This window comes from Pelophylax lessonae (assembly GCF_965119305.1).
Source record: "Pelophylax lessonae genome assembly, chromosome: 8".
Lineage (NCBI taxonomy): Eukaryota > Metazoa > Chordata > Amphibia > Anura > Ranidae > Pelophylax > Pelophylax lessonae.
The window spans coordinates 190,838,822-190,852,187 of NC_138775.1; the positions used below are offsets into that span (position 1 = coordinate 190,838,822).

The 13,366-nt window shown below is 49.2% G+C and overlaps 1 protein-coding gene across 2 annotated transcripts in view; it reads right to left on the reverse strand.

Moving 5' to 3' along the window:
* Positions 1-13,366, reverse strand: part of ABCD3 (ATP binding cassette subfamily D member 3) — a 136,511-nt gene that overhangs the window by 40,139 nt on the left and 83,006 nt on the right. The window lies entirely within an intron of this gene.

The following is a 13,366-nucleotide window of genomic DNA, read 5'->3' on the forward strand; positions in this document are numbered from 1 at the left end:
GATTTATTTAGCGCCAAGAGTTTGCGCAGCACAATTAGAATCTGATCTGTCCCAAAAGCAGTGTAGGGAGAAAAGGGAGAAGAGCGGAGATTTGAAATCCCCAGACTGCTGCACTGGCGGGGTGGGCACTGAAAGCTCAGTATCCACGGAGGCAAGTACAGTGAGGAGCGGGAGTGGGAAGGGTGTATGGTGTTAGTTCACGTTTTAATTTTTTCTGAAAAGGTGAATAACTCTTAAAAGGAAATTACTATTATCAATAACGAAATGCTTTACCAAGTAATAATATTCCTACATTTACCTGTACCACGATTGTGGTCTTAGAAATTAATATACACTCAATGCACAAATAACTCCGTTGCGCTAATAAGTGCACTTTTGGATATTAATATATACGCCAAGCACAATCAATCCCATTGTGCTAAAAAGCACAGCTCTCAGCTCTTTTGTATAAGGTAACTGAGTGCGCTTAGCAGTACCCAGGAATACAGACAAAGGCTACTATCATCTTGGATGCTCACAAGAATGCCCTGTTTAAGTCAGGAAGCTCCGTTTATTTATACGACAACAAAAAGGGACAAAAGCAGGAAGTGATGGCTATACTACATTAGCCAATCAGTTCCAAATGTACAGTCACATGACACAAGTTACTCACATAGAATGAGCCAATGACACACTTGTATACATTCAAATATACAATAGAAAAGGGGAGTACACGATTGTGAATATGGCTTCTTGCCTAACACTACACAATGAAACCAGTGTGTAGAACCGTGAACACTGCTCTGATCAAACTTGTGCATGCATTCCCACCTCGAGACGTGAAGCTATCTGCAGGGAAAGAGCCATGCGGTTTCCACTATGGTGATCAAGCACAGTAGAAAGACATGAGAGTGTATCCCTCCATGAAGGCAGATATCAAAACGATATTGACTCCGAACCGCAATATACATAGATCTATACCGGCAAAGAGATTCGCACATAGCACATGTTCGCCGGCGAGCGAACGTGTCTACACATCTAAGGGAAGGTTTTCACTACCAGTAGTCTTTCCTCAACGACCGGTTTGCCCGTACACGCTCTGATGAGCGTATTGCAAGCACACTGACAACAGGAGCCATAATGACAATCTAAATAAAACAAATCCTGAAAAATGTTCACACTAGTCCAAAAGAAATTTCCACAACATTGTGTTTAGAGTTATTTTGAGGGGGCAGCAAATTTGCACTGTTATAAAAGCTGTACACTCACTACTACATTGTAGCAAAGTGTAATTTCTTCAGTGTTGTCACATGAAAAGATATAAAATATTTATAAAAATATGAGGGTGTGCTCACTTTTGTGAGATACTGCAAGTCTACTGTCTCTATTTTTACTCCTGTCCAACTTGCCATCTTCCCCTCATTCTGTCAATTACTCGATTTTTGTATGAACTTACCGTAAAATCCTTTTCTCTGAAGTTCATCGACAAACGCAGCTGCATCTCTTCAGAGACCACTGGTTATGCTCCAATCAGGAATAGGCACTAGGCAGGAAAAAAGTCTAACCACACCTATGGGGCTGTCCCTGCAGGCATAACCCCACACACTCTGCTATCAGCAATTGAAAGCAGTGTTTAGAATACAAAAAACCCCATTCACTCAGAAGTAGAGGGGCAGGTGCTGCGTCGATCGGAGAACTTCAGAGAAAAGGACTTTATGATAATTTCTTACAAAAATCAATTTTTCTCTATTGTTCATCGACAGACACAGCTCCATCTCTTCAGAGACAATTGGGATGTCCCAAAGAAGTATATTCATGAGGGGTGGGAAGACAAAGCAAAGAAGCCATAATTCCCCAAAGGCTAAACTTAGCCAATCAGGTAACATGTAGCTCAACCAGGAACAACTGGAGCTCACCTTGAAAAAACATACACCCTCAGAGAAACAAAAAAGATTATCTTCAAAACAGCAGCCCTTTAAAACCTTGCGGCCAAAGGAAGCATCCGAAGATGCCAACACATCAACTTTGTAGAATTTTGTACTCGGCGCCTTAGTAGAATGCGCCATCACAGGGAAAGGAGGAACCTGACCCTTCAGTGAATAAGTCTGAACAACCTCCTGCCTAATCCTTCTGGATATGGTCGCAGCAGACGCAGCCAATCCTTTGAGGTCTTTCGGTAAGGACAAAAAGAAAGTCTGATTGCCTGAAAGATTCAATAGCCGCCAGGTAAACTCTAATGGCCCGAACCACATCCAAAGAATGCAAGGCAATTTCCTTGGGGTGCTTGGGCTTAGGACAGAGTGAAGGCAGCACAATGTCTTCATTCAAATGGAAATCAGAAACCCCCTTAGAAAGAAACGACTGCTTAGGTCGAAGTACCACTTTATCTCTGTGTACCACCAGATAAGATGAGTGGCATGACAACACTGCCAATTCAGACACTCTGCGAGCAGAAGTGATAGCCACCAACAAGGCAACCTTCTGAGACAACGAAAGCAGAAGCAGAGAAATCTCCCAAATGTTCTCAAAAGGAGGCTTTTGAACAGACAACACCAAATTGAGATCCGACGGCGGTAGTGGGGACTGTCTCGGAGGCGCCATATGGCGCACTCCCTGTATGGAGCTACGAACCAAGGCATGAGTAGCTAATGGGCGTTGGAAATATATAGCCAAAGCCGAAACGTGGCCTTTGATGGTGCCCAAAGCCAACCACTGTTCAACCCTTTTCTGCAGGAAGGCCAAAACCCTAGTGATCAAAAAATAAGCGAGGGTGCACCTTCAGCGATTCACACCATGAAATCTATGATTTCCACGTTTGATGATAGATCTTCCTGGAAGTCGACTTCTTAGCCTTCAAAAGCAAAGGAATCAAGGAGTCAGAAAGACCTTTATCTCTCAACACCTGACTTTCAACAGCCATGCTGTTAAAGCCAGCGACTGTAAAGCAGGATGGAAGATCGTGCCTTGAGACAGTAGATCTTCCCTGAGAGGAAGTCTCCAAGGAGCATCGGCGACCAACCTTACCAGGTCCACGTACCAAGACCAGCGAGGCCAGTCTGGAGCCACCAGAATGCCTTTCACCTCTATCCTGCGGAGAAGCCTCGGCAGAAGTTTCAAACGGAGGGAAGGCATACATCAGTCGGTGCTGACCCCAAGGAGCCACCAGAGCACCTGTGGCGTCGGACAGAGGATCCCGAGACCTGGCTACAAACCTCTGAACCTTCTTGTTGAGGCGAGAAGCAAATAGATTGACCTCGTGTGTCCCCCACTGAACACACAAGAGATGAAACACCCCCGGGTGTAGGGACCACTCACCTTGAGCCAACACCTGACGACTCAGGTAATCCGCCTGCCAGTTCTCCACACCTGGAATGTGCACAGTAGAGAGGGCTGGAACAAACCTTTCCGACCAGGACTGAATCTCGGCCACTTCCTTGGCCACCAAAACACTCTTGGTGCCCCCCTGGTGATTGATGTATGCCACAGCCATGGCATTGTCCGATTGAATCCGAACCGGACAATCTTGCAGACGAGTCGTCCAATGACTCAGACAAAGCTTTATTGCTCTGAGCTCCAAAATGTTTATCGGTAGCTTCGACTCTTTCACTGTCCAGGAACCCTGGGCACAGAGCTTGCCCAGCACCCCGCCCAAGTCTAACAGGCTGGCGTCCGTGGTTACCACCATCTAAAACAATGGGAGGAAGGATTTGCCCCAGCATAGTGCTTGAGACTGAATCCACCACAACAGAGCAGACTTTGTGTTGTGGCTCAACTGATTTAAAGAGTCCAAGGGCTTCGGATCCTGGTTCCATTTGACAAGAATCTCCCTTTGCAAAGGTCTGGTATGGAACTGAGCAACGGAACCACCTCAAAGGTTGATACCATCAGACCCAAGGCCTGCATGCAAGTCCGCAGTGAAGACAGATGGTTTTGCCAACAGCAACCAAATCGCCCCCTGCAATTTTTGCAGCTTGTCCGGGGGGAGAAAAACCCTCCCTAAAGCGGAATCCAGAGTCAGGCAAAGATAAGGAAGATATTAGGGTGGATTTCTTGAAATTGATGTTCCAACTGATCTCCTGTGACCGTGATAGTCAGATGGCCCATCAAGGCTGAATGGGAGTCCGCTCTCAACAGGAGAACGTCTAGGTACCCCAGTACCGCAATCCCCCGTTGGTACAACAAGGCCAACACTGATGCTAGTATCTTGGTAAACACCCTGGGAGCTGTGGCGAGACCAAAGGATAATGCCACAAATTGATAATGCTCCCCTGCAAATACAAAGCGAAGAAATCGTTTGTGACCAGCGTAAAGGGATGTATAGATATGCGTCCTTTATATCTATGGAGACTAAGAAGTCACCCTGGCGCAGTGACGCCACTACCGTGTGGATGGATTCCATCCAAAACCTCTGTACCCACACAAAGCTCTTCAAGGCTTTGAGATCCAGGATTGGACACACCTTGCCCTCCTTTCTGGGCACGGTGAAAAGGTTTGAATAAAACCCCTGAAAACTTTCCTGAGAAGGAACCAGTACAATCACTCTTTGCGACAGAAAATCGAGTACCACCCCTCACAAGTCCCTTAACTGGTCTGGAGAAAGGTGAAGGTTGGACGGGAAGAATCTGTCCAACGGTCGAGATCGGAATTCGATCTTGTACCCTGATCAGATCAATTCGTGAACCCATCTGTCCTGAATCAAGGAGGACCAGGGTTCCGAAAATAAACCCAAGACGTCCCCCCACCCCAGAAGCGGGTGAGGGTGCCCATTCGTGCAGATGAGGACTTGTCTGCAGATCCGGTCTTAGATTTTTCCCAAACATGGCTTCTTGGAACCCCCAGAAGACCTGAACAATTTACCTTTTTCTTGCAACCCGGAGGCACGAAAAAGACGTTTAGGAGCAGTAAAGGAAGGCCCCGCCTAGGACCCAGCACCTTACCCTTAGAGGATTGGGGAAGAAGAGTACTCTTACCCCCCCCCATGATACCTTTGATCAACTCATCCAGAGAGGATTCAAAGAGCCTCTCCCCTGTGAAGGGAAGATCAGTCAAGGTCTTTTTGGAGGCCTGGTCAACAGACTAGCTTTTAGCCACACCATGCGCCTAATAGCAATCCCCACTGCCAAAGGAGCTGAATCCAGGGACGTATCACAAATGAACGCCAACTGGTCCAGTAGTTCCAGCACCGCAGGAGGGAGCCGTTAAGCTTCCAAATTACTTTTAAGTAACTTCACCCATTCAGTAGCCATCTGCACCACCAGAATGTTAACAAAGGTAGTCTTTAAAATGGAACTCGTTATCATGTGGAGATGGCGGGACTAAGACTCCACCCGTCTATCCACTGGGTCTGCAAAAGTTGGTGACTCTTCCACCGGTAGGGCTACACGATATTGAAAAAAAAAAAAAAAATATCACATTGCAATATTTTTTTTCCCAACTATATATATTGCGATATTTTTTGGCGGCGGATCCTCTTTGCGCATTTTTAGTAGTGATGAACGTTGTGAATGTTGGCGGTGACTGAGCGGTGAGCGCCGTGAGCAGTGGCACAGCAAACCAATGACGTGTAACTGTGCAGGCACGCCGAACATGCAGCCTTCTGACCATACAGGGTTAATGTTAATGTAGGGCAGTACTGCAGCCTTCTGATTGTACCATACAGGGTTAATGTTACTGTAGGGAAGTAGTGCAGCCTTCTGATTGTACCATACAGGCCAGGGTTAATGTTACTGTAGGGAAGTAGTGCAGCCTTCTTCTGATTGTACCATACAGGCCAGGCAGGGTTAATGTTAATGTAGGGAACTGGGTGGGAAGTATCACAGCAGGTTAAGACGACAGTGTGGTGGAAGGCAGAGAAGTCGGGACTCACAGTGAGTAGAAGAACACAGCCTGACATCCGTGGGGGGGCAGAGGGACGCCGTGGAAGGAGGACACCGTGGGAGGAGGGAAAAGGGACGCCATGGAAGACGGGCAGAAGGACGTCGTGGGAGGAGGGCAGAGAGGGACACGGCATCTTTTGATTTGGGGGAGAGGGGGGTAAAAATGGATTTTTGTAAAATCTTACCGTAAAATCCTTTTCTCTTAAGCTCATTGACAGACGCAGTCTTCTTGATTAATATCAAATAGGGTTATGCTGCCCTCTACAGGAGTAGGGCTAGGCAGAAGGAAAACGTTCTGGCCACACCTTAGGGGCAGTCCCAGAGGGTATATCCTCTCTCTCTCTGCTCCAGGAAGTCAGTTATGTCACAAAGCAGTGTTAAAGAATTTAACCCAACCCAACTTAAAAACAGAGGGCGGGTACTGCGTCTGTCAATGAGCTTAAGAGAAAAGGATTTTATGGTAAGATTTTACAAAAATCCATTTTTCTCTGTCACTCATTGACAGACGCAGTCTTCTTGATTAATATCAAATAGGGACGTCCCAAAGCAGTGCCACAAATGAGGGGTGGGATAACAGAAATCAAATTTTAAATCCAGAAGGCCCAACCGGTGCCGACTAGAAGTCTTAAAGGCTCATCAAACCAAAGGATGAGGCTCAACTGAAAATCCAACTGAAAAAAACCCTCGAGGTAGACCAACGGTCTCCTCAAATTGCGGCCTGCAGAACCTTGCGGCCAAAAGAGGCATCTGCCGATGCCATCACATTAACTTTATAAAATCTTGTAAAGGTATGAACCGATGACCAGGTAGCCGCCTTGCAAACCTGGACCACTGACGCCTGATGGCGGAAGGCCCAGGAAGCACTAAGCGCCTGAGTGGAGTGCGCCTTAACAGGGAACGGAGGATTCCGACCCTTAATAGAATAAGCCTGTACCACCGTCTGTCTGATTCATTTGGAGATAGTCGCGGCAGATGCAGGCAACCCCTTTTTGGGGCCATCCGTGATCACAAAAAGTGAATCCGTTTTACGAAACGACTCCGTAGTTTTCAGGTATACCCCGATTGCCCGAACCACATCCAAGGAATGGAACGCAAACTCCCGAGGATGACTGGGCTTAGGACATAGGGAAGGCAATACAATGTCCTCATTCAGATGAAACTCTGAAACCACTTTAGGAAGAAAGGATGGATTCGGACGAAGAACAACCTTATCCCTATGAACCACCAGATATGGGGAACGACAAGATAATGCGGCCAGTTCTGACACCCTGCGTGCAGAAGTGATAGCCACCAAGAAGACCACCTTCTGGGATAACGTAAGCAAGGGAATCTCCCTAATATCTTCAAAGGGAGGTTTCTGAAGAACCGACAACACTAAATTAAGATCCCAGGGTGGTAAGGGTGCGCGCACTGGCTGAGCTAGGGGTCGCACCCCCTGGATGAAATTCCTCACCAAGGAATAAGTGGCCAAAGGTTTCTGAAAGAAGATTGCTAATGCTGAAACCCGACCCTTGATAGTGCTCAAGGACAATTTCTGCTCAACTCCCTGTTGCAGAAAGGCCAAGATTCGGGTCACCGAAAAGGTACGTGGGGGAAATCCAAGAGATTCACACCACGCAATATAAGACCTCCATGTGCGATAATAGACTTTGCTGGAAGTCGCTTTCCTTGCTTTAATTAGAGTAGGAATAACTGAAGCTGACAAACCCTTGTCCTTCAGTACCCGAGTCTCAATGGCCAGGCCGTTGAAGCAAGCTATTGTAAAGCAAGATGGAAGATCCGTCCGTGAGACAGCAGATCCTCCTTGAGAAGAAGTCTCCAAAGAGGGTCCGCGACTAGCCTCACCAAGTCGACGTCCCAGGCTCGACGAGGTCCGTCCGGAGTTACCAGGATATCTGGAATTCCCTCCACCTCTATTCTGCAAGGAAGTTCCCGCAGAAACTTGAGAGGATGGAAAGCATACCGTAGCTGATACTGCCCCAACAGGGCGATCAGCGCGCCTTTTGCGTCCACTAGAGGATCGCGGGCGCGTGCTACAAACCTCCGCACCTTCCTGTTGAGCCGAGATGCCAACAGATCCATATCCAGGGTGCCCCAATGAAGGCACAGCTGGTGAAATACCCCTGGATGAAGGGACCCTACCCCTTAATCCAGAGTCTGATGGATGAGATAATCTGCCTGCCAATCCTCTAGGTGATTGACCTAAGCCACAGCCGTGGCATTGTCCAACTGGATCCGAACCGGCTGCCCTGGAGCTGCTCGGTCCAGTAAATCAAACACAGTCTGATCATTCTCAGTTCCCACACATTTATCGGAAACCTGGATACTATCGGAAGGAGTGACTTCCCCTGGGTGAGCATTGGAGACCGAAGCCACCAGACCAGAGACTCCCTGGTCCGCTCGCTCAACCGGATCCGATTGTCCAGAAAATCGGGATCCCGATTCCATTAGAAAAGAATCTCCCTTAGAAGAATTCTCCTGGAGGGAACTGGAAATGATCTTTGAAAAAAGTGAAGAAAACGTTCTGCTCAAGGAACGGAACTACCGCTCCCTGTAGCATACGAATGTTGGAAGGGAAGAATCGCACCGGTAGAAGGGATTGAAACTCGATCTTGAATCCCGACCGTATGACCTCCTGAACCCCTTTGTCCGGGATTCAGGAAAGTCATGGATCTGGAAACCGGTGAAGACGTCCCCCCACCCCAGAGATGGGTGGGGGCGTACCTTCAGGCTGTATTGGTTTTATCTTCAGGTTTGGCTGAGCCGGATTTTTGTTTCCCCGACCAGCGTCCTTTAAAACCCCCTGAAGGAGCTTCTCGCTCGCCCCAGCGGAGCGAACAAACCTTTTATGAGCGGAAAAGGAAGGTCCTCGTCTGTTACGAGGTCCTTTACCCTTAGCAGTCTGTGGCAAAAAAGCGCTTTTACCCCCAGTGAGATCCTTTATAATCTCATCTAGGGTGGCCCCAAACAGGCGATCCCCCTGAAAAGGGAGATTAGCCAAGGCTTTCTTGGAACCTTGATCCGCCGACCAGCACTTTAACCACAACACGCGTCTGAGGACTACTGCTGACATCGACGCATGCCCTAACAAGGGAGTTGCGTCCAAAGCGGCGTCACAGATGAACTGTAGTTCCTGTATGATCTGCTCCATCAATTCGGATGCTGCCGGGGGGATACCACTCCCCTTTAAGTCACGGCTTAACAACTTGGCCCATTCTGTCAATGTTTGTGAAACTAAACCAATGGCCACCACTGGCCTAAAGGCTGATCCTATCAAGGAAAAAACAGAGCGGGATTCGGCTTCCACCTTCCGATCCACCGGATCCTTAAAGGATGGAGCGTCCTCCAACGGGATAACAGTGGCTTTATTTAATCTGGAAATCGGTGGGTCCACCACTGGTGGTATCGTCCATTTTTTAATGAGGGATTCCTCAAACGGATAGCGCCTAGCAACGCGTTTGGAAATAGCAAGAGTTCGTTTGGGATGATCCCATTCCTCCTTAATCTTATTACCAAAGCATTTGGGTAAGGGAAAAACCTTCACCATCTTGGTAGGCTTACTAGTACCAAAGGGAATTTCCGTCTCGGTTACCTCTGCCGGTGTAACCTCCGCCGGTGTAACCTCCAATCTTAAGGTTTCCCGGACAGCCACAACTAGTGCGTCCACCAACGCTTCTTCTTGCGCTATGGCGGAGGCAGAAACGTCCTCCTCACTGTCTGAGGAGACATTACCTGAGACCACAGCCCCAGAGGAGGGACCTGCAGCTGCAGTGACCAGCTCAGAATCCGAATCTGAAGTATCAGATGAAATAGGGGTAGGCGGGGGTCGCTTTCTTGACCCCCGTCCCTGACAGGCCACCTCCACCCAGGATACCAAAGACTCCAAAACTGTAGATAATGCATCAATTACAAGTGGGGTACTGGAGGGCCCTGCGGCCACCTCAAGGGGATCAGGTGGGGATACATGTGTGGCAGGGTCCATGATTATACAAGACACTTGCCAGCAAACAAAAAAATAATTGCAAAGAAAAAAAAAAACTTTTTTTTTTTTTTTTTGTTGTAATCCCCCAGCGCAACAGCGCCCCTCAGTGTACCTGTTCCGGACCCCACAGAGAGAGAGAGAGAGAGAGAGAGAGAGAGAGAGAGAGACCCCAAGGCTCACCACCTGATGCACAGAAGTTTTATCCACCTGCTCTCAGCGCTGTCTTGTTACAGACAGGAAGTCTTTTAGCACTTTTCCCGGGTAAAGGAGGCGGCTCCGCCCCTTTACACGCCTCTCGGCGCTGCCCTGCTCCTCCTCGAGGTAGCTAGGCATTTTCAAAATTCCTATGGGAAGATGGCGGCGGCCTGCTGCAATGTGCGGCCTGCGGAGGATGGTATCGGCCTGTGCGGCCTGCGGGAGGTGTGGGAGGATGGCGACCTGCGGACGGATGGCAGCCTGCGGATGGCGGTAATCTAGGCCCAGGCATCGGCCTGTATGATCAGGTAGGATCTATCCCCCATACATAGCCATCATTCACAGTAATGCCAGCCACTGACTTCAGTCATGGTCCTTAAACAGTGCACCCTCATACAGTGACCTTAGATAGTCAGCTCCCAAACCAAGCCTCCTGGTTTCTTATACAAAAAATCACACTCAAATGGGGGATTTGTAACCGGTTATAGGATAGTGACCATCCTAGGGAGGGGCCCGCGTCCACCAACACACCCGTAGGGGGAGAGGGGGAACATTTTACTCACCATACCGGAACCAGGCGGGCGCCAACTCCTGACAGAACCCCTCTCCACCGAAGTGGGGGGGGCTGTCGACCAATACGAATGCCGTGATTCAGTTTCCAACTGGTCGTTGGCGTCCAGGCGAGACGTTTAACTCGCAGGGTCAGTCCCTGTCCAGTGGGACTATGTCGCGGCCAACCCAGCGCGGAGCTAGGGCCTGCACGCGCTCGCAGGCTGACTGGGGTGACCACTGGATCTCAGCATCCAGCCCGTCGCCCAGTTTCAGCATACTTGCTTGAAGATCTCACAGGAACAACTGGAGAAAAAAGCTGCCTAAAAAAGTTTCTAAAAAATCTTGCCAGGACCAAAGATCCCAGCAAGGGACTTAGTTTTTTTCTGTCTAGTTAGGAGTAAGGACCTGACTTCCTGGAGCAGAGAGAGAGAGGATATACCCTCTGGGACTGCCCCTAAGGTGTGGCCAGAACGTTTTCCTTCTGCCTAGTCCTACTCCTGTAGAGGGCAGCATAACCCTATTTGATATTAATCAAGAAGACTGCGTCTGTCAATGAGCGACAGAGAAAAGGATATGTATTGGGAGGTGTTTTGGAAGGGGAGAGGATCCCCCCACCCCACTAGCAGAGGTACTCTCTCCTCCCAAAGCACCTCCCAATACATATCCTCTTGTGACCACCCCCCCCCCCCCAATCACTCCATCATGTGTGCTACTTGCCCTTCCCCCCTTCCTGGTTACTGTGCCCTCCCCCCCCTCCACTGTATTTATAACTATACACAGACCTCAGATCATCAGAGTTGCTCTGGCAGTGAAATCTCCCTCCTCCCGGGTTCCTTCTCCTGTCTGTTTACATCCGAACATGTGCAGGGGGAGGAGGATGCTCAGTGAGATGTGTGGGCTGCCAGTGGGGAGAGAGGTGTCTGCTGTTACAGGAGGATGATCGCTGTGAGTGGGACACCGGGCTGCAGATGTCCCATGTGCCCCCTCCCCCTTCCCGTAGGCAGCGCTGTGTGTGATAGTACACACTTCTCTGTCTTCCACACTGTCTTCTATCGCATGTTCCGGCGAGGAGACTATCGCCCAGGCTCACCGCACGATGTCGATGTGAACATCAAATATCGTTCAGCCCAATCCACCGGTACACCAGAGTTGCTTTATTTAACCTGGTGGACACTGCCTCCACAAAGGGGTAACGGCGTGCAAAACGCTTAGGCACCACCAGGATATTCTTAATGCGCCACCATTGTTCATCCACAATATTGTGAAACAATTCTGGACAAGGGAATACCCGATTTATGGGATTTGCGGGAGCCAAAAGACACCTGCGTACCCGGCGCTGTGGAGTCATCAGCCAATTTTTACGTTTCCCGCACTGAAACTATAAGGGCTTCCGTCAATGCGCGAGGACGGCAGGTTCTCTTCACCGTCAGAATGCGAAGACACTGACCCCTCAGGGTGGGCTACGTCTGCGACGGCCATATCTGCCTCAGTCTGAGGACCCCGGTGACGGAGGCGAGGGCAGAGGGCAATTGCGCCTGGCAACACTTGAAATGACAAAATCCACCTTAGACATCAGATTTTTGCAATTTCAGGCAAGGACTGTGACCCAGAAGGTTCCACAATCGTTGCCAGGGGGTCTGCAGGTGAACATTTATCCTGGGATTCCATGTTACACTGATTTCAAATAGAGCAGTGTCCCTTTAAAAAACGCCAAAACACGATCCAGTCTCTATTACAGTGAACCCTCAATCCCTGACTAATGGAACTAATAGAGTGGATGAGGAAAAAACTACAGGGAACCCCAGAAAAACTTTGCCAGGCTGTTCAGGAGACTGCCCGCATGTGCTATGCAAAACGAAAATGACACTGACTGCACAGGAAGAGGAAAAGGAAACTCTGCCTCTATAATTAAAAAGTCATGCCGCATTCCTGTCCAGCTTGTGGACCTCAGGAAAATGGCAGCTCAATGCATTCATAATGGGGAACTATAGAAAACGGCTGCCCAAGCAATACAATGGGAACAGAAACATACATGATCCACAGCAAAACGGCAGCTCCCACTGTACGCCATGCGGTCTTCAGGACCCCCAAAAGGGTTCCCAGAACAGCAGGCATCGGAAAGGTCCCCAGGCAGGAACCCCATCAGGACAAGCCACCCCTACCAATGCCACAACGGCCACAATATTACCGACCCTAAAAGGTAAAAAAAATCTGCTAAAAGGTAAGGGGGTGCTGAGGGGTATACAGGCCCAGTCCTCTGAGAGGCCAGGGGAACCGAGGGAGCCCCTTGGGTCCAACTTTTCAAGGGAGGGAGCCCACATCCACCCCGAGACCACCAGAGGTTTTGGGGGGACAATCTACTCACCATACCACGATACCAGGTGGGTGCCACACTGAAACAGATCACCTCCCACCCAGGATGGGGGAACCGTCAGACAGGGGGAAGCTGCGACTCAGGGTGTTCCAGGTCGTCGCGTCCCAGTGAGACAGTCCACTCGCAGGCTCGTCCCCATCCGTCGGGGCACTGTCGTGTCGAGGCCTAGTTCTGGACTAAATCTGCTCACGCTCGCTGGCAACGCTGGGAGACTTTAAGGATCTAGATTATCCAGTATGAATCCACAGCTGGCTGTTGCTTGTAGTTCCCCTGAATCTTGGTCTGTCAGGAATTAACTTGTGCAAAAAATAGAAAAAATACCAACTAACACAAATTTCCCTATTAAAAGCTAAGACCGAAGTCCCAGCAGGGGAGCTAGGTCTTATTCCTAAAACTAGGCAGAAACAA